The following is a 21,971-nucleotide window of genomic DNA, read 5'->3' as shown; positions in this document are numbered from 1 at the left end:
TATTGTTATTATTATTATTCTTATTATTATTATTACTATAAATGGAAGTAAAGGAGCAAAATGGGTAATAAAAGGTGAAATCTCAGACATGATGTAGTACACATATATGACTATCAACTTTACAACTTTGCTGAAGCTGCTTTCACCAGAGAGGTGCTCAGCTTCGCAACAGTCGCAGTTTTGACAGCATGACATGGAGGAAGCTCCAGCGGAGAAACACTCCTGATCACAACAGCAAGAGAAACAAGTATTTGATTGCATAGCAACAGGGTTTTTTTTTTTTTTTTGCCTAGCTATGTGGCGTGGCAAATGCAAATGGTGTAATGATCAGAAACATATGGAGAGAGTTGACCGTTACAATCTGCGCCATACATTTACATACTATATATACTACATTAGGTTATTATACAGGACTGCACTATAGTAAATACAAGAAACAGCGGAGCGAAAAGTGTAGTATGCTATACTGTTCTTTCGCAAGTGAACAAAATAAATAACTATCTTCTAACTATCCCCAGACTGGCCACCTAGGAAACTTAAGAGATTCCATTGGGCAATAAAATAACAAGAGCACAGAGTTAGGTCTACTGAAATATTGTAACAAACATTCACCGTTCTTCATTTTCAAAACAAAGTTATCAAAATTCTTTCTAACTCCACAATTCGCAATATTATAACACTGCCAGCATTTTATTGCACTTTGCCTGTAAATTCAACCTTGAATTGTCGGCATTGCACAAAGCAAGCTTTTGCTTCTTGTGCGACAGTATCAGTTCTGATTAATATCAGTAAGAATTTCGTGCAAAGAGGATACAAGGCTTCACCGCTCGTGGCCCAGAACTCTCGGGAACCTACAGATCCGTAACAAGGACCCGTAAAAATGCACACAAGAATTTTTAAAAATGCGAGCTGTGTGCGAGCACAACAGTCAGTGCCGACCACTGGCACCAACTGCACTGCGCCCGAGACTCTCAAGCACTGGCTCTCTCAATGCAGAGCATGTGCCCCTGCATGCCACCAGCTACTGTCCAACTTCAGGAGTCGGAGCCTTGCTTCCAACACCGAGACAGTGCTACTCTTCTCCATTCATGAGAAAGCTTGCACTACTTTGGCGACGCTACTCCGGGAGAAGTGTGCAGGCCCTGGCAGTGCACATCACAACATTGGGCAGCAGACTGCACAATATGCAGATTTGCATAATAAACATGTATGCAAGTTACTTCTGCATCTATTTTATTGAGTGTATCTTTATTTCTCTTACCATCTAGTGCTGTCCCATTTTCTTGGCTGTAGAACAGTTCAGGTAAGTGCCTATATATCGACAGATGAGACAGTTAAATAGCCCACAGCCTGTCCTCCTCCATTATCTACCTTTAAACAATAAAAGCAAGAACAATAGAACTCCACATGGAATACGAGTCAGGTGTATTCTATTGATTACTCCTGTACGAAAATAGAGCGCAAGTCAAAGAAAAAAAAAGAGAGGTGATAAGCTGAGAGTAGGCTTCACATGTGCAAGCTGGTCTCCCATGCAGCTGGCTGCAGTGTAAGCACAGGACAGTGGCAGGTTGATGATGCACGCTTTGAGCTAGAGACCTCTGTGTAGGGAGCATTCATTATAGTGCCAAAGTGATAGGTGTGCATAACTTTTCCAGCTTAACTATTGCCTTTGTCACACTCCGACTTCTCATATATAGTAGTTGGCACTCTGTGGTGGATGCGCTGGGAGCCACTCTAGGTTGCATTACTTCTCCATTTTAGCCGGGATGAGTAAGAGGTACACATCGCTTATGCAATGCATTCACTGCAAAATGCCACCTCTGGTAGAAACCGGAGTGCAAACAAGCCAGCCATTCAGCCGTCATGGTTTTGCATACATGGTGCTCTTATTTACACTACATTAGATCTGTACACAAACATGGACATTTGTTGAATTCTTGCTTGCATCTATGGAGGAAATGCAACAGGTCATGCAACAGAGTGGTGTTTGGCACAATTTTTCCCATGTTTATGCGGTAACAAGCTCTGAAACACCAGAAGCAACCTTTGAAGTGATTTTCACCACCTGGGGTTCTCCTGTATGTACAAAAGTCTAAGTACACAACTGCTTTTTCACTCCGCCCTCATTAGAATGTGGCCAGGGCTCGAACCCACGACCTCGTGCTCGGCAAGAGAATGCCACAGCCACTCAGCCACCGCAGCGAGTCAACACATGTGCGATCACCATTCACGGCTGTGCTAGCTTATCTACGATTTCGTGAAATTCACTGCAGGGGGATCGATATAAGGTGGTGGTGGATCAAATGGTGCATATGGCGATGGCAAAGGTGCAGCAGACGGTTGTACCAGTGGTGCTGCATAGTCACCCATGCAGGGGCCTTCCTGCGGGAATGGTGCAGTCGGCTGGGGGTGGTAAGTCTGTTGGGGATATGACGTGGCTGGAGGTGATGGTGCTCCTCCAGAAACTAGGGGATATGCTTCAAGGGAAGAGTGCATCCTTGCCCCCGATGTCACCACAGGAGCAGCCGGCGCCAGCGGAGGCGGAATGCGGGGACTGGCATTCTGCACCAATGACGAGAAAGCAGGCTCATCAGCAATTTGGGTCATGGAACAGGTCATACTGTTATAACTGCAGTTGGCTAGTGTCAATTTGGCAGCAGGATCTTGACATGCCCAAATCGGTACAGGCTTAATCAAAGGAAACAAAGCCACTAGAGGCATAAATGCCAAAAAAAAAAAAAAAAGTGGCAACGTCGTGGCAAGGATCAAACCTCCCTAAGTTCATTGCAGAAGATGCTTTCGTGAAAGTAACGTAAAGTGCTCAGAACTATTAAAAGAGAGCAGGATGAACTGGGCACATTTTAAAAAAGTTCAGTGTTGCATTGGCTGTGCAGTAAAATATACAGAAAAGGCCTTTGTTTTGAGAAAGCATGAATAACTTACTATGGCATATACCATATGGAGGTGGTATAGTAATAGCTTTCTCTGTTAATTAAAAGAAGATAAATAACTTTTAAAATAATTATTTGTGCAAAAAGTGCATGGTCATGCATCTGATGGCCTACCATCAATCACCAATTCTTGCTGACAAGAATTCAAGACAGTGGCAGACATCAATCATTCAAGAATTATGAATTGGCTTTTCAATTAACAATATTTCACAAATTTATTTTCGGAATAACTTCAGTCATTCACCCCTGAAATCAGAAAAATGTGCGTATTTGTCCACAGAGCTCAATAAAAGCTTCATGGTGAAGCGTTAAATGGAATGCTGATGGATTTTTTCACAAGTTAGGGAACAGATATTTCAAAACTTGTTTGGTTTATTACTGCGATTGTGCCATGCAATGTTTTCAGGCCCTTTATTCAGTGCTCCTTCAGCAAATATATGCAGTCATGAGTCAGCACTGTGTTCATTTATTGCCTTGATATTTTCTGCTCTGGCATCACTCAATGCTGCATTCCAAAAAGATTATTTACCGATTTGCTCAATTAACGAGCCCAGTCAAATAATTGCAATAAACCAACTGCTTCTAAGGAGACTAAGAGGTCAAACCCACATCTTTCGCATTACGTTTGTGATGCTCTACCAATTGAGCTACAGATGCAACCATCCCCCTCTCCACTTCCTTGTGCATTATTGTTCATGTAGTAAGCCTAGCCCCGGCCGGCACATCATCAAACTTGCAATGCAGAAAACGTGGGCTCATCTCCCACTAGTGGGAAGTTGTCTTTTCGTCCACATTCCCTTTTCAGTAATACCCTTACAGTGCCATGCGCACAATTGTGTACACCAAGACAGTGTATCAAAAGCAGAACATTAATGAAAATAATTCGATATAAAATGTGTAGCGTAAACCTTGAAACACTTCTGATGGGACCTGTGCTGCAAGTTTGAGCAATATGAGCAAAGTGTTTTTAGTAAAACAATCGACTTGTGATGTTGATGGCTGGGTGTTTACTCTTAGTTTCAAGTATCTAATCATGTAGCAGGTTTCTTTCTTTCTTTCTTTCTTGCACATTCTTCTGATTACAACACATGAATATAAGCAAGACTGGTTAAATACATAGACATAGGCTAGGTTTTAAACTAAAATATACCAGAACAGGCAACAAATTGAGTGTACAAAGCAAACAGTACATAAGAAAACAATTTCTACTGATAAAGAAAAATGTGAATAAACATGAAGTGTGAACCAGTGTAAGGCAATACATAAAAAGAAAACAACAAATGCTTGATAATACAATTAATATGATCTAAAGCATAATGCCTAAATGCACTTGTTACATCGTTTTGCACTGACAGTCTAAGAAGGATTCACTTCTTATGTTATATTTTGCAATGTTTTACATTAGGCATGTTTTTCAAGTGGCTCTATAGGTGGTTCCCAAGTTAATTGTTCTCATCTCTGATGTTCCTGCACAGAGTTCTCGCATGGAGCTCACTTACTGTAAACTTGACAAATTTCACTGAAGAACTGAAAATACATGATCTGCACTACAGTTGTGCACTTTTCTTGACTCTGAAGTTACAATAAATGTGGTGAAGCTAAATTTTCAAAGGACAGAATTAATTAGCACCAAAGGGGATAATGTTTCAACATTTCAATTAAAAAAACAATGTTGCCCATGCTTTCCTTGGTGCTTCATTTACTGTTGGCTTTGTACAATTGTAACTAATACTGTGGTTTCACCAAGAAAAGAATGCACTGCTTTCAAAGCATGCACTGTTGCGCTATACTTACATACAGGCTGTGTTGTCGTCGAAGGCAGGCACAGAATATGCTGATACAACCTGCTGCAACTGTCACCGCGACAAAGATTATGAAGATTGTTGCAGGAGGCAATGCAGTCCTGTGTTTTTTCCCTGTGCAAATATTGAGTTTATTTTACACAGATCGTACAGACTTACAACATTTGATGACAGCAGAAAAAAAAAAAAGAAAGCGTTCGAATCGGGTTTCTCTATTAGTACCGTTTCTCTAACCAGAACAAAACAAAGCAGCAAAGTTACATACATCACTTGCAGTAAAATAATATACCAAGGATGATGGAATGATCAGACATGACTAATCACCAAATAAAGAAAGCTCGCTGACCATGATGAAGTTGTAATATACACCCAGTTAAGCACTTGCATTAGTATGTACATAATATATAGAAGTTATTTTTCACTATGATGCTTCAGGCAAATGCTAATGGCTGTCTCGGCATGTTGCATTTATTGCTGAGAGCCCCTGTGAATGCATACGAACTTGGTGGCCCGCAATGATCATGCTCTGTATACAATTAAGTTTATCATTCCTTTTCTCTAAAGAGTAGTATTTCATATATCATGTTCAGTAAATTAAGAAAAAAAAAAACATACAATGAGAAGATTCATGCAGTACCTATAATTTTTTTTAATTGTTGCTATGCAACATAGTCCTCTGAATATAATGATAACAATTGACTATCGGCATTAAAAAATACCACTCAGGTTCAAGACTTTGTGAAACTTAACCGAGACATTGAATAGATGCCATTACGAAATCTTTCATCCTCCTCAAGAAGCGAGGGCTGTGTAACTGCACAATTCAGAAGCTCTGCTTAGAAAGTACATACTACTACTAATACTATTCCACACTGCTTAACGACACAGTATAATATGACAAATGTGAAAGCTCATGAATAGGAATCATCCACACACACACATGCACAGACACACGCACACATGTGACACGAGCAGGAGGTTGCGGGTGGAGACAAACATGGTCGCCCGAACATTGCCTTTTATTCTTTGTCTACCTCCTTCTCCACTATTGCACCATACCTTCCTTGTGCAGATCATCACACGCTTCCCCCTCCCGCTGAGAGTCATAGGTACAAGGGCGGATGATACCGTCATAATGTCCTCACATATGAACAATGTTAGTGTGGCAGTCCGGTGACGTCAGCCGAGCTCAGGTGGCTGAGGCTGGCTGTTGTACTCCGGACAACATATGCATGCCCAGATAAAGGAAGGTTCGGACGCATGGGAGCCGTGGGAACTCGGGTGTCGTTGCGACTTGGAGACACATATTGTCTTCTGCTCGAACCTTCGGTGGTCTGGGTCACTGAGGCGACAATTCTGTTGTTGCGGTACGCCTGGAAAATGTCTGTATTTTTCGTCCTTGTGCACTGCGTTGTCGCAGGAATCCTTGGCATGGGAGCAGTCCTGATATGTGGTGCTGAAGGTGTGTACGACAACATTTCTTTCTTGCAAAACGTCGTATTCGTTGCATTTGCCTTGGGTTTAGTTGCCTTGCACAGACGTTTTCCTTGTTGCATCTTTGCTTTTGGCGACGCTCGTTGTCGTCGTCCATGTCAAAGTTGTCTTCGGGGTCGCTGAAGTAGTTCCTGAAGTTGCGGATGTTGATCTTTGTAGTGTTATTGCAACAGTTGTTGAAGTAGCGTACCTATCGGAATATGCCTTTGATTGCTGGAACTAATTGATGTAGAGATGAATGACTGGTGCGTACACTGCTCCTTTTTGCGAGATTTGTCTGGTGGCGAGTGCAGTGTGGCAGCCTTCTCGGAAGGCTTTCCTGAGGCTGCCGCAACAACATGACGAATGTGCGCTTCGGTAATTCTACAATGCGTGATGCTGCTTTGCGTGTGTGACGCTTCTGCACTGGCAGCGTCTTGTTGAGGTGTAGTACTCAGCAGGCTTGAGAGTCACGAAGCAGCTAGATCTCTAGATCTCTAGATGTGTATGGCTCCAAATTGTCTTCGCCTTGGAAAGTATGTGCGTTGATGCTGGTACTTGTATTTTGATTTCGTCCTCACACTAACCAACTTGGCTTCGTTATATCAGAATTAGTGACAGCTGCGCTTGAGATAAGGTGTTTGACAGCCGTTGAAGTGTCACGTAACGAGAAATATGGTGGCGGGTCTGGGCGTACAAGACAATGGTGTGAGCACGTCAAATGTCGAGAGCGTAGATGGTAAAGACGGTTCTGCGGTTGTCATCATTATGCAAGGCATGCGTATTGCACGCCTCTTCTCAGGGGGAACACTACATGGGAAAGTTGTCGACGAACTAGTCATATGTGACTTTGGTCGGAACTGATGATGAGCGCTACGGTGGAGACTGTGGGAGACTGCGGCGAACCAGTTGTAATGTTTCCAGCTGTTAGATAATGAAGAAGTCTGCAGCATATACCTTAAATCGACTGATCACCTCTTCCTTGATCTTCTCCCACGATTCAGTATTATCAAATATGTGCGTTAGGTAGAAGCAAAATGCCTCACTGGTGACGTAGTGACTGAAGTGGGCAACCATGTCCTGTTCCAACCATGATGCAGCGGATGCGCTGAGCTCGAAGAGGCGAAACCAGTCTTCATTGGGCCCATCATCCGCTGATCCAGTGTACTTGGGTATGTCCAAGGCTTGTTATGATGCATTCATAATGTTGGTCGGTGTCAGCGGTGGAGCTGTGCGCTCCGGGTTCACACTGTGGTGTTGAGTACTTGCATGATGATGTGAAGCCGATAAGGTAGCTGTCAGATCTTTATCCTCTCGACTTGCGTGACGCGAGCAGGAGGTTGTGGGCAGAGACAAACATGGTTGCTCTAACACTGCCTTTATTTTTCGTCTACCTCTTTCTCCATTATTGCACCATACCATGCTTGTGCGGATCGTCTCTCTCTCTCTCTCACACACACACACACACACACACACACACACACACACACACACACACACACACACACACACACACACACACACACACACACACACACACACACACACACGCACGCACACACTGTTTTAGTACAAGGGGGTCAGCTATGGCTGAAATTTGCCTCACCTTAACCCAACCTTTTGACAAAGCGATTTGTTTCATCTGGGCAACAGCTGCTTTTTGTTGCCTTTTACAATAAAACGAGATCCGGTCCTAGCTTGAACGGAAAGTTGGAGTAATCGGAATATATATGTATATATATATATATACATATATGTATGCACGTATAGTGCTCATGGGCAGAGGTACAATGTAGGGACAGACAAAAAATTAAGGAAATGCAAAAAGTGCTCAGAGTTGCAGACATTGGCTCCACTGCTAAGAGCTTAAGAACAGCAATGTGATACGTTCCACCAAACTAGAAACATACAACATATTCCATGCAGCTTGATTGAAACATTTCTTTAACGTAGCACATTGTTCGTAGACAATATTTGTTCACAGTCACGATGGTACTTCAAATATTTTTGAAACTATTTGTGGGCTGAGTTAGCTGTTTAGTTCAAAGAACACATGAAAATTCATATTTACTATTACGTTTAAAGCAGAACCTCGATTTCAATAAGTTCTACAGAGCATTTTATGAACACTGTGTGGCTGTTTCTATGGAGCTAAGAATATTACACTAAGTTTCTTGCTGCATGACCTGAATAAAGCCCTAAAAACATAAGAACATTAAGTTTCTTGCTGCACGACCTGAATAAAGCCCTAAGAAACATAAGATAAAGATTATGACTATGTGAATGCACACTTGGGTTCCAGCATTCTCAAGTGCGCTTTCAAAGAAAAAAGCCAGCATGCCTGTTGCGAAGGAGTGACCAGACCAAGTCAAATCTGAGCCAGGCAGCTACATCAGCAACTCTGTCATAAAAATAAAAGACCGCAACGACTGCAAGAGATAACTGACAGACTGTCAACAAAAGCTGACTGAAGCTCTCCCATCCACTTAAATTGGTGCAGCACAGTACGAACACACTGTTCACTGAAAACACATATATGACAGCATTGCAATCCTTGCATTTCGTGGGCTTTCTTTAAATTTGCAAGAAAAAAACATAAAATATGGATTCAAGGAATAAATTGGGCCAAGTGTTCCAGAATGTGTCCTGCAACTTTCTCAAGTACAACTATGACTAAAAAATGCCTATAAATTGCCCCATAAATCATTGCAGCTAATTACCTAGGTAAGTGCACCTGAACTAAGTATTCCAAGTCGCTCAGGACAACTGTTGAAAATGTGTTGCAGGTTTCACCCACACATGAATTTCCACTTTTTCTTTTTAAAGCATAGTTAAAGTTTTATTAAACACCCCATAAAGATAAGTTGCACGTTTGTAAAGAGACAGACACAGCTGAGGTAAAAAAATTACACTTTTGACACTTTTACTTTTTGCTGTTCACTGCTTCAAGCAGAAGTCTTAGTAATGTAACTTTTGAAGACTTGGCCACATCTAAAATTCCTGCCTACTGAGGTAACCCATATGCCATGAAGGTTTGTCAAAAATGTTTCTGTTTACACAGAATGTGATGGCCACATATTTGCAATGTCATGCTCTGCAGCCTGTCCATAGCAAAGCATCAAAGAAGTGAACAATCACTTTCCTTGACCTAATGTTTTGATAGGCAGCCCAACAATGGGGGCAGAAGAGTGAACACAGCACTGAATTAGTTAGAGCTTTAACTTTTCGTTTACTCTTTTGTCCTCTCCATTTTTGTTGCATTGTATATAAAAACAACAAGCCCGATCCTACACCCTTCTGCACTTCCCTTGAAAAACCACCAAGAAAGCTCAACACAGAAGCATGCTCATTTTGCATCAAAGTCGGCATGGCAGTGCTTATAATGACATTAAAAATAACTTACATTTTTTTTCAAATTCGTCATCAAAAGCATGTGCCAGACTGAGGAGAAAACTGAAGCAGGCACACACCACTAAAGACTTGACGAAAGTATTCATGCTGAGCTTGAAGCGACAGCAGCTGCTTCAGGCAGGCCTGCATACCCCAAGAAACCAATTATTTGGGGTTCGGTGATAATATTTATAAATCAGCATAGCCAGCAACACTCAAAGAAGTGTATTGACATCGGGTAGCATCACTTTGTACAATCACACAGCATTGCATGCTTATTGCCTTACTGTATAATCACTAAAATGTGTTTTATGCAGTCACTGTATAACATGGATACACCAAAGCATGGTATTTTTTAGGAATGATAATGGCACAATTATCAAACAGTATAAAAAAGATAAACCAATGTTCAAAAAGCATCAGATACACATTTCACATGGTAACTGGTTAATGGAAATGAATGCAATATGTGCAATAACTGGTAAGCAGGTTTATAAGGAAGCCCTAACAATCTTATGTCATCCCCGTATGACAAGTTCAGCAGAAATACAATGTCCCCAAATTTCAAGGTAAAATGTCTATAAATTAGGTGGCCACTGTTAGCCCACTGACAATAGCTTGTACAGCAGTGACATTAGCTTGTGAGCAGTAGGAAACTGGACATCATCGTATGTTGTAGTGACGCTATCACTAGATGAGCGAATAACTCAAGGCACAGTGCATTTCAAGCAAGCAAATGCGATGTTTGATTGTTGCACACTTACTGTGACACAATATGAAAATTTTATGATAATTAAGTTGCCACATCTTTTTGCAGGAAGTATTAAGTGGAAGGCTTTCACATGGCTTCGTTTTCTTTGTAACCAAATGCACTGCGTGTCTATGGGTGCCTTCTAATTCTGCACATGTGTTGTCAATATTAAGACAGCACAATGGTGGCAGCAGCATCTAGAGTGTCTGAAAACCAGTGAAAGAAAACCACTGATCGCTTGTTCATGCCGTGTCCGGTATGGTCATTTGTCGAATCGATTTCAGGAACAAAATATTCGCTTCTAAAGGAAGACAAAAACAGCATTGCACATGCTTGTCCTGCAACAAATGAGTATGGTTGGGTACAAAATTTGTTTACTTAATCAGTTCACTCACAGTCCCTATCATGAATTAGGGTTAGTTTCCGAAACTAAAAGGACATCTTTTTTTGGTCGTGGGGTAATAAAACGTTGGCTAAATTGTTGTGTCTGACATTTCACTCTCCCTTTTATTTTGGTCTTTTTACATATACGCATGTATTTTTTTGGAACTAAACAGCCACAACTTGTAAAGAAAAATCAACAAAGCGAAGGAATAATACAGCCTGAGGTCCGTCTTCCTTTGAGAGTGTGTTAAAGCTGTGGGTGAGAAATAGGGTCCCATAGTCCAGTAAAAACCAACCACAGGGATTTCCAATTGGGCCAGTTGGTTTTTTAAGCAGAATGGGAGCCAATCAGATTGAAATGGACTGCAATGGCCTCTCAATTGGACGCATTGGGTCTCATTGGCACAAATGTGTGAACACGTACACTTAGGCAATTCTCTCCAATGACATACTCACCATTTATCACTTCACTATGAAGTATATCTATCTAGTACTATATATCTAAGCAATATTTGGTTGACCAAGTGGTGCCAGTGGTTCAAGAGAAATTGGTAAAGCTTCAAGGCAGATTTTTAGCTCCACAAAAAGCTAAATGCTCTCTCCATTAATCACACCAAAATGAAGAGAGGTTTTGTTTGAAGACTTGCATCATAATTATGCTATTGTTATTATAAACTATTTTGTTGCTTCATGTGATGACTCATCCAGTGACTTCACATTGTGTCCAACTGGTAACAATTACCATATTAAGCCCCAATGATGTCCAATTAGAACTATCTTAATACAAATTGGACTTGCAGTGATCTCCACTTGGAACCAACTGGACATCCAAATGATGTCCAATTGGAACCAATCGATAACATTGAAAAACCCAATTGGGCTCAATGGTACTGGAAGTGTAGCCGTAGCATACTTGCCTGAGGACTTTCGCACACATTGCTGAACAGTGACCAATTAATGTGTGTTGCTGATGTCACAATGATTCTCAGAGATCTGCATGGTGTTACTAGCGTAGGTCACTGAGGAACTTAACTTATTCGTTACTGCTGAATGTGCTCACTTTATTGGCGCTTTTATGTTTTAATGTTGCATTTCAAGACGAAGTAGTTTCAACATATACTGCAATACACATTATAGCCTGTTCACTGATGCTTTGAATGGTGGTGGTGGTGGTGGTGATAAACTTTATTAAAAGGGGGAAGGGTAAAGAGGGACGTGGCTGAGGGTTAGGGCTCAAGTAAGGCCCTGGGCCTGCTTGGCCTTTTCCGCCCAGTTCACCAGTTCAAGTTGTCGGTCGACGTCCCCGGAACTGAGCCAGGCTGTCCAGTCAGTCTCGCTGCTGACGGGGGGATGAGAGAACGGATGTGAAGCAGTAACAATTGCTCAGACAGTTTGAGAATCCTTATGTTGTAATTTCAAAGAAGCGCCTCAAGGAATACGAAGGAAAGTAATAATTTGCTATTTTTATATTAAGTAATGAGAGCAAAAGAAAGTGAAATATACAAAATATGCATTCCGGTTTCTAGTTTCCTAATTCTGCAAGTCAGATAATGCAAAAAATTGTTCCGAATTTTTGTTGGCACCAATACTACCCATAGTGATGCCCATGCCATGCAGGAATGCAGTAGCTTCGCAAATATAAAAATGAGTAAGTTTCTATTGCACCGGGAGCATTTGTTTTTACTCACTGCAGCAGGCACCTGGTTCCTGTTTTACTACATTCTTTAGGCTCGCGAAACAATGGCTGTCAGGTCAGGGAGCATGCAGAAGCTTCCTCATGCTTGATAATTGTATTCAGTCAGCTTTTCTGTGCAAAAAAAGGTGGTCTATACTCCGTTCCATACATAGCAGTCAACGCTGTGGAAAGTTATCACTCTGCACGTTCTGTCTATGCTTCACAGTGCACCAACAGCGTTCACTCGCGCAAGCATGTATGTATGCGAGGCTCCTCGCAACAAGTTGCAAATAAAAAATCTGAAAAGAACAACAAAAACAAAAATGATCTAAAACAATGCACTAGCCACCATATACCACAGTGTGTTTGTAAGGATTGAAACTTGTTTCATTCAATAGTGAGCCTATATAAAAAACAGTTGTGCACAATTGTGGTAAAAAAAAACATCGAACTATATCTAAATGCGAATGAAGCCACTGAAAGAAGTCTCTCTAGCCTCATCAACGTTGACTGCTATTGATGGAATGGAGTATAGCGTGCTTTTGACTGCTGCTGGAGCCTCCACGTGCGTTTCTCAGTTCCTGTAATGAGCTGTACAGTAACGCGCAGTGTTGCACAATATTGTACATTTGTAAAGGCACTTGCAAGGCAGCGTTGAAAATGCAAGAGATTAGACAGCTAGTCAAGCTTTGGTCAAAGTTCGGTTTGAAATCTACTGCGTGCTCTTATGCAAGTGAAACATCATACAACGAGAAGGATTGCTATTTGTACATGCACTGTCGAAGCGCTGATGGATAAAAGCAACCCACAGTAAGGAAAAGAAAATTGCAGATCGTATTAGTCGAATCCAATTATCAAAATAAGACACAGTTATGGATATCTACCATTGTTTGAAGCATCATTAAAACGGCTCATATGTCTTACTGGAAGAGTGACAGCCCGAGAAAGGCTTCTGTGGCATAACTGCTGCTGTCATTTAAAAACGATCTTGCTGAGTCAACCAAAGCGCAAATTTTAGTTCTTTTTATTGAAGAAGTGCTAGGAGCCCTAGAGGCCAGTTTTGACGGTACCTCCAGTCAAAGCTTTATTTTTCCAGACTTCCCAACCTGCCCAAAATATTTATGAATATGACAAATAGTTAAAAGTTCAGTTATCATTTCAGACAATGCATGATGCCATTAGTAGAAAAATTCCAATGCATAGAAAAAGTGCTGATCAAATTGATCTATTCCTACAGGTGCGGTAAAGAGAGTTAAGCCCCTGAATAGTTGGAGAAATACATCTGAGAAATACTTCACTTTTTATTTTCTATGTGCTGTTTTGACAATGCATGCGCTACGAGCTTATCGGTGAAGTTGATAGATTTTTACTCCACATAGAATTAACGGGTGCTTTTAAAGCAGACGTCTTTGCTGAAAAAAAAAAGAAATTTATCGTATCTACTTGTGTAAGGCCCACATTACAGGAGACAAACTACTCACTGGTGCCTCGAACTGCACTCCAACTTCTGTGCAAAGTAACTCAACTACTGGCTCAACCGACCATGCACACGGTTACAGGTAATGATTTCCCTGGCACAGACATGCCACAAATATGTCCAAATAATCAGACAGTGTGAAAAAAAAAGAAAGTAAAGAAAGAAAGAAAAACAAATTGCGATGGCAAAATCGATTTAGTTTTTTTTATAGCGCAACATGGTTGTAAATTCGTTTACATACTATTGCTCACTGTTGTTCTGTATTAAAATAAAGTTAACTTGAACTGTCATGATTGCCGAGGCTGCAGGTCTATTTCATGTTGATCGGTTGGGTGCAGATACTGCTGCCTTGACTCTGCTACACTGTCGCTCTAGGCTGTGTTGTGAAAAATGAATTTGGAGCTTTATTTATTGACTTTTGCCAGTGCGCAAGCTTACGCCATTTCATTCAGTAAGCACACACACCAACATCGTAGTAGGCATTTTCAGTAGTTGCCAGCCCAAGCATATGTTACCCACAGACCAAAAAATTGGAGGATGCTTAAGCTTCGCCTTTAAAGAGTGGAACGCCATAGCATTCAAAGATCCCCCACTACTTCTCACGATTCCTGGCAACTGAAGCTTATGTAACTGTTTCTGTTATTGTTTTGCACTTTTACTATTTAAGTCTGCGAAGATTTAACATAGAGGGCATGCACTGTTGGGGTTTTGTTACATGACATTTGTTTGTGGGTTGTCATTGTCAAAATTCCGAGGAATAACTTTGACAAGAATGTAAGACAAGGTATATGGACAACTTTGGTGATAGAATGGTGGGGCAATACAACCCGCATATACTGCATGCCATATAGCAAGGCGTGGCATATACATTTACCTAAATATATACGGAAATCTTAACTCGCGGACAACTCCGCCGACGCCGGTCTTTCCGCGACACGGGGCCCTTCACGAAGGGCGCACGATGAGGAATTTTAACCCTATTGCATTAAAAATTCCGCAACTGCCGGCTATGCCTACGCACCGCTGAGCAGCTTCGACGGTGCAGTGGGTATCGCTTTCAGTGCGCGCCGGTTCGTTAGCTGAAAAACCAGTTGGGCCGATTGGCTAGTTGGGCAAGACCGCTCCAAACATCCAACTCGTCGTGTACTAAGTCACGCGAAAGTGACAAATAGTATCGCCAAAACTGATCGTCCGATCGAGGATGTGTCCGCTTCAGAGCATACTTGGCTTGATCGTTTTTACAGCCAAACGCAGTGCGCGTCTAAACCACCGTGCGCGCCGCGAGCCGCACGTGCGTTGTCGATACCGTGGCAGCACGGTGTCGCCGTGGCGAACGCGCCTCAAGTATTCGTATAATTGTCATCGATATAATATATAGAATAGACAAGCGCGCACCCACCGCGACTGATCGTACAGCGCCTCAACAGCAGCGAGAAACAAGAGAGCTATGATGTTGTAAGCACGGCATTTTGCGGACAATTAAGGCAACGGAAAATAAAATCACATGTGATTTATACACGTTTTTGAACCTGCACGTACGGTAATGAAAGACACGAGAAGCAGTTGATGGAAACGAAGTTTGGCTGTTCTGTTAATTTATGGTAAGGCTACGCGAGCGGTTATCGAATGTCACCTACTTCAGAGGATATTGCAACAGGTCACAGACATAACGGCATCCGAAAGTGCCTGGCAGGCAGCATTTTGCAATCACCTTCGGTTTCCTTCGGCTTTTTGAACGGCGAAAAATATGCTTGGCGGCTTGCTTGGCTGGTCAGGAAAACAGGCGTGACAACAGTGAAGGCACACGAACGGCAGCTGGGAATCAAGGCATGCACAGGCACACCGCACTACCAACACGGCGCACGGCAATGAAACACACTGACATATGCCCATAGAATAAAGAAATATGCCGACATCACGCTCAGCGAGACGCGAAGACGTAAACACCCGCCCTTGTCACGTGATCCTCATGTGCCTAGGTCATGGCCCCACGGACGAGATGCCCCTAGAATAACCCTTTAAAATCCCCATTTTGCCGACAGTCATTTGTGCTTGTTCATGTCAACGTTTACTATAAATACATTTAAGAGCGTCGGTTCATGTAACGACGACCGCTTGTACGCGCATTATGATATATATATATATATATATATATATATATATATATATATATATATATATATATATATATATATATATATATATATATATATATATATATATTCCTATTACTCCAAATTTCCGTTCAAGCTAGGGCCGGATCTTGTTTTATTGTTAAAGGCGACAAAAAGCAACTGTTGCCCAGATGAAAACAAATCGCTTTGTCGAAAGGTTGGGTTAAGGTGAGGCAAATTTCAGCCATAGCTGACCCGCTTGTACTAAAAGAACGGGAACTCAGAGCCCAATAAACACAGGACAGAGACGAAGCACGGCCTAGGGACATGCCGCTGGAATTAAAAACACAGTCCACTTCCGTTAATTCGACCCTGAAGGGACCGACGAAATTGATCGAGTTATCCAGTGGGTCGGATTAAATAAGATGCAGAAGAAACGTCAGAGCACCGCTGATACATTTGGAAATATTTGTCCGATTCTCAAAATTAACTACATTAATTAATTAGGATTAATCAACAAAGACGGAAACCAAGCAAACGTGTCAACATACGACCAGACGCGTTCGGATACGTTACAGACGTATGCATGCAAGTTGAGAGGCTGGAAAGAATGCTTACGCACTATCTCAAAAGTGTCACTAGAAAGTTTCTGCGCCAAATGTAAGTCAGCTTTGCCGCAATATGTACGTGTTATGCGGCAAAGCACACAAACGCGGCGAAAGCGGTTCTCGGTCTGATTTTTGCGAGGGGCAAAATACGCGCATTAATCGGGTAAATACCATAATCGGACGTGAGCTGCCGGTATTGCTCGCAAATCTTTCTAGAGCAGGCCACTAATAGGCATTTTCGACAAAGCTGGGGACGCGTTTCAACGCATTCACTGTCCCCTATAGGCTCTGCCAATGCCTCGACGGACGCTGCCAGTAAAGTGGGCTTACCATAGGGGTCAGGCGAGTGAATGCCGGCTGGTAAACTTCGAATTATCCGGCAAAGGTCAATTTTAGCATCTAAATAACGAAGGTTTGGACCAATATAGGAATGCATGGGTGCGGGCCAGGATCTATTGTCAAGATCGAATGAGCCAGAAAATCGAATTAACCCGTGTCGAATTGACAAACCTTTATTGTAATACATTTATCGAAGAAAAAAAAACATTGCATGCTTAAATTCCAGCACGTGATTCTATAGAAGAATATGCTGTTGGGCTATTTGGTGCATATTTCTAAAATGAAAAACAGAGCATAGAATGGGACAGGAAAGTGAGACAAACACAATGGCTTCAGTTACAAATCAGCAGTGTTTGTACTTTCTTGTCCTGTTCTGTGTGCTGTTTTCGACATGGTTCTACCCAGCTGGGCTGACTCAGACCCTGACTCACCAGAATTCTACACAGCTGGGTCCACTTGCATTTAGGCTCACCAATATTTTACTCAGCAAGGCTCACTCGGCATCAGACTTGCCAAAATTCTACTCAGTTGGACTCACTCAGACTCACAGGTCACTCCGAGTGAGTTTGCCAACCTATGGGTATCATATTGTCAATAATAAGGCCAAGGTGACAAAAGCAATAATCCCAAGAAACTGAGACAACCACGCTTGAACTGTACACGATGTCAGAAACTTCAACCTTACTTGGAAGTTGAGCACCACGGTCCGGTGCACTGTATTTTTGTGCCAATCTTTATGGTGCTGCTACACTTTGTTCTTCGTTATGCCCAAGAAAACATACTGGAAACAGAAAAAATTGTGGCAGAATACATCTTACGATGGCTTTTGATGTTAGTGCCATTAGTATACAAGCAATGTAGCAACACGCTGTATTGTTGAAGACACCTTTAATTATAACCTGCAGGGGTAATTACAAGATTTTCATTGCTTTAGGTTCATTACCAATTACACAGATCTCATTGCTTACGCAGGAACTGGTGATACGCAAAGCTTTCTATCATGCTTGCACAAAATGTAAATGTTATGTAAAACAAAATTCTTATGATGGAAATGCTTCTACAAAATGCTGCAAATGCATGTACTTTCACACACTTCTCTGTAGCTGACTTCTTGAATTTTATGTTGCTGAGGAGCCCAACGCTCCTCGTTCGGTGTACGCTGGAACAGGACAGGCCGCACAAGAGGCACGAAAAACCAAACTTGCTCAATGCACGCTTGAGTCCCAGTTTGTTCATTTCAATTTTTTTTCCACACCTAGCTGCTTCTGTTGCCGACTTCTACACTTCTGGCCTTTGTGAATTCGGGTGCACATGGCATCGGCCAAGAATGGGCATGTACCCAGTGGCACATAATCAGTGGTGGTGTTGCAGCATGCGGGGTTAGCTTGCTATGATTGGCCGGCAGTTATCACACCGAAGCACCCCACACCTTGTTAGCAAAGGAGTGTCGCCAGATGTTGATCAATTTTGTGTTTGGAAGAAAGGCAATCGACAATCGTAGAACTCCCTTCCCGTTTACTTCTGGCTGTTCAGGGAACATTTCAACTTCGAAGTTTATGTTTAGGAGACCTTTCTTTTGTAGGTTGTAAACACTTTTTCTCGGATACAGAATGCTAATTTTCTGGCCTTGCAGTTAGTACTGGTGATTACAGTGACTAGTGATGTGGATCAGACAGAAAGGCCCATAGAACCAGATGTGAAGTTCAATAACCTTTGCAGGTGGGCTAATTGATGATTTATTCTTTGTTGCAGTGTTAAAGCGCATATAAACATAGAAAAGAAAGAAAGGACATGAAAGAGTGCTGACCACAACTCAGAACTTGCTTAGCATATCTGAAAAAGAGTGTTGCCTTCTGGTGTCGAAGCCTTGTTCAGAGGCTTTTGACCTATCTCACCACCGTACCAGAGTATACAGTATACCTCGATCTGAATGGCAATGGCAAAGTCGTCTACACAAGGAATTCCTGTGGCTCCTACAACATTCACCCAATGCCTTAGAATGGGCTGAACCAGTGGCCTGTGTTTGCTGAAACCATCGACCAGACCACAGAACTGCTGTGGCAGCATCCACTTTATAACACTTCGACAGTGAATACTAAGCAAGGTTGCTACTCAAGGAAACCACATCCACATGGTATCCATGTGGTATACTGCCACTTCCTGATCACATTAGGCAAGTTCTTAGTTGTGGTCAGCGCTCTGTCATGTCCTTTCTTGATTGTTAATACATTTATATTTGCTATAACATAGATGCAAAGAATACATCGCCAGCAAACATTATTGAGGTTCAATTCGAACGAGGATGGAGGGCGTTTTGCGGGAGATGCATGGTCAAAGCTTTAACTGTATAGCTTAGCTAAAGACTTATTCAAACATTTAAGGTCATTAGATGTGTGTTTTACAAGTACATAGGAAGTTTGCTCTGCATCTTTGCCACATCAAGAGTTTACATTTCAAGGGCATAGGTGAACCAGTAGTAAGAACTATCTCATGGCCGTACCCCTACTGTTCACACTGTGTAGGCTACAACATTACAAAGTGCCGCAAGCTGAAATGTGACCTGTGAAGCACTGAAAACGCTCATTTCATAAAATAATAGTGATGAAAAATTATATTTATTTACAACTTGGGAACAGCTGAAATTAAATGGTGTACACGCCAGCAAACACATTTGTAATGCAAGAAGTAATATGGTGTACATATATATAGTGATTAAATGAAGACAGGCACACTTTGTAAGAGTCGACAAAGATCGTGACACAATAGAGACATAATGCAATTGCCTTGCATATCACAGTATAAAAGAAAGGCACCAATAAGAGCGCTGACGCCCACAAACTAATCCGAAAAGTCTGAGCATAAAGAGGACGAGAAATGGTGCTCATTTGGATGCAACGAATTCGGCACTCCACACTTACAAACAGGCAGATGCGAGGAGTCTGCATATCTGCAGTCACATTCACAAGATAAATCTGAACACTGAGAACATATGCAAACACATTCAGGACAGGCAAAGCACAAAGCCACACCCATCGAGTCAGAAAGGCAGTCTTTTCTTTTCTGAGCTGGCAGTGTAAAAAGTTGTGCGCATCAGTTACAAGCTTACCTATTTTATAGGCAAACACTTGAGCTACGTTAGGGCAAGAAAATACTTCCCGAAGCTACAGCAAACCCACGTTATAACGAAATCACTTTAATCAAATGTCCCTACAAGGTCCTGATTGCAGTGTACACATTCTACACCAGAGTATTCTAAATGTAGTAATGCCCGACTCCACTTAGTATGAAGTGCGAACTTGGCACAGCATACACACTGCAACACTGTTACGGTGCGTCATTGTTCGAGTCAGCGAAGCACCGATCAACAGGTGGCCAAAAGGCCATGGGAGTAGGAACCGGCGAGCAATACGGTTATTGCCAGCCGCTTGGGCAAGTGGCCGAAAACGTCGAAGGCAGCTTTGGAGATTCTTTTTTTTTTTGGTTGGCTTGACCTTGACGCCTCGAGAGCCTTTTGTAGAAACCCATGTGCATTTTCTGCTCCGTGCGTGCATTGAGAAGCTTGCCAAGATCGGAGGGGTTACGAATACCCCGAAATATGTGGTGCCTCTGTGCAATCCCGTGTCCACGAATTTCTAACAGTGCATGTGTGTCAGAGGGTTTGGTGCCATATGGTCGGCTGCCATTGTTTCTTCTATGTTTGTCAACGGACATTAGAGGTCCACCACAAATTCAAGGGTGCGCATGTGTGTCTGTGTGGTGCAATGCAAGGGCACGACCTCTAACAGCGGGGGGGAATCATCCGTTCCTTCACCCCCAATTAAAAAAGGTGCGGCCATGACTTTGGGAGAGTCATGGTACAATTGGGGGGGTGAACTTGATTGGATCGTCGCCAATATCCGCCGTTCCCTTAACAGGGAACAAGGGAAAGGAGAAGTTATTTAAATGCAGGTTTTAGCCCCAGCTAGGCAGTCTAGATGCTGAGCCTATGATCTGCTGAGAAGAGTCGAGGGGCTAGTGCTGTCCAGTATCGCCTGGACCGCCTAGCCGTGTCTGACCTCCGAGTGACTAGCTGACATAAGAGACGACAAACCAACATCTGCAACGAAGCTCACAGCTAGTTCCTTTCAAGTTAGCTCAACCTGCTCGAGGAAAGTCGTCAGATCTAGACTTCCGGGAAACCCAGCACAGCAATCGCAGCCACTGCAACAAGATCGGCTCGCCAGCGTTGTTCAGGAAAGCTCTGCCATCAACTCCACGCTTTGTGGGCTTGTAGCTGCTGCCTGGCTATGTGTAAGCCATCATTTGTTTTCTTTTGAACTCTGTTTTAGTGGGTCACTATTAAGTGTATTCTTGTGTAGTGTTAGTCTTTATTCCACTGTTAATTGCTCACTGTATTTATTTTGTCGTCATCATTGATGTATATTAATTCCATGTGTGTTAGTGTTCTTGTGTCATTTTTTTTAGTTAGTGTATCATTGTCAGCTGATAAGTATCTTTCTTTTTTTCTTTCTCCCGACTCTGACCCCTTCACTGTGTTCTCTTGAGTACAGAATGACGAACCCGCTTGTATACCCCGTTGACGACTTCGTGTCGACGGCGAATGGGTGACAAGCCATAACAAACACCCTTGCTTTTCTTCGTGCCAAACTGCACAGGCACAAACACAGCTCTGTTCTTGTGCGCTAAGTTTTACAAGCCTCCGGACTGCTGGACTGCCAGACTATACTTCCTGTGTTACTAAGGCTTCTTTAGAGCACGTAAGCTTTTAATGTAACACTGCTTATAGCAAACTTTCGTCTCCAGAATATCTCGTTACAATAAGGGTCTACCATACCTTGCATGTGACAAAAACAAATTTTTTTAAAGCATTTGGCATTCGAAGTTTAAAAACTGCAGGAGACCCGTTGTAAAAAAAACAGTAGATCTAACTTGGGTGCCACAATGACTGCTCACACCAGTGACATTGGCAGTGACATACAGCAAGGGAATACTGATATATTAGACATT

General features: G+C 42.3%; 1 long non-coding RNA gene across 1 annotated transcript; it reads right to left on the bottom strand.

The window, feature by feature from the left end:
* Positions 1-1,981: 1,981 nt before the first annotated feature.
* Positions 1,982-15,856, bottom strand: LOC126517412 (uncharacterized). Its single transcript, XR_011891132.1, has 4 exons — positions 15,615-15,856; positions 9,630-9,760; positions 4,746-4,867; positions 1,982-2,562 (listed from the first exon to the last, which is right to left on the bottom strand). It is a non-coding gene; the product is annotated as an uncharacterized lncRNA (long non-coding RNA).
* Positions 15,857-21,971: the final 6,115 nt, after the last annotated feature.

This window comes from Dermacentor andersoni, chromosome 11 (assembly GCF_023375885.2).
Source record: "Dermacentor andersoni chromosome 11, qqDerAnde1_hic_scaffold, whole genome shotgun sequence".
Taxonomy (NCBI): Eukaryota; Metazoa; Arthropoda; class Arachnida; order Ixodida; family Ixodidae; genus Dermacentor; species Dermacentor andersoni.
This window is presented reverse-complemented; position numbering and strand designations above follow the sequence as displayed.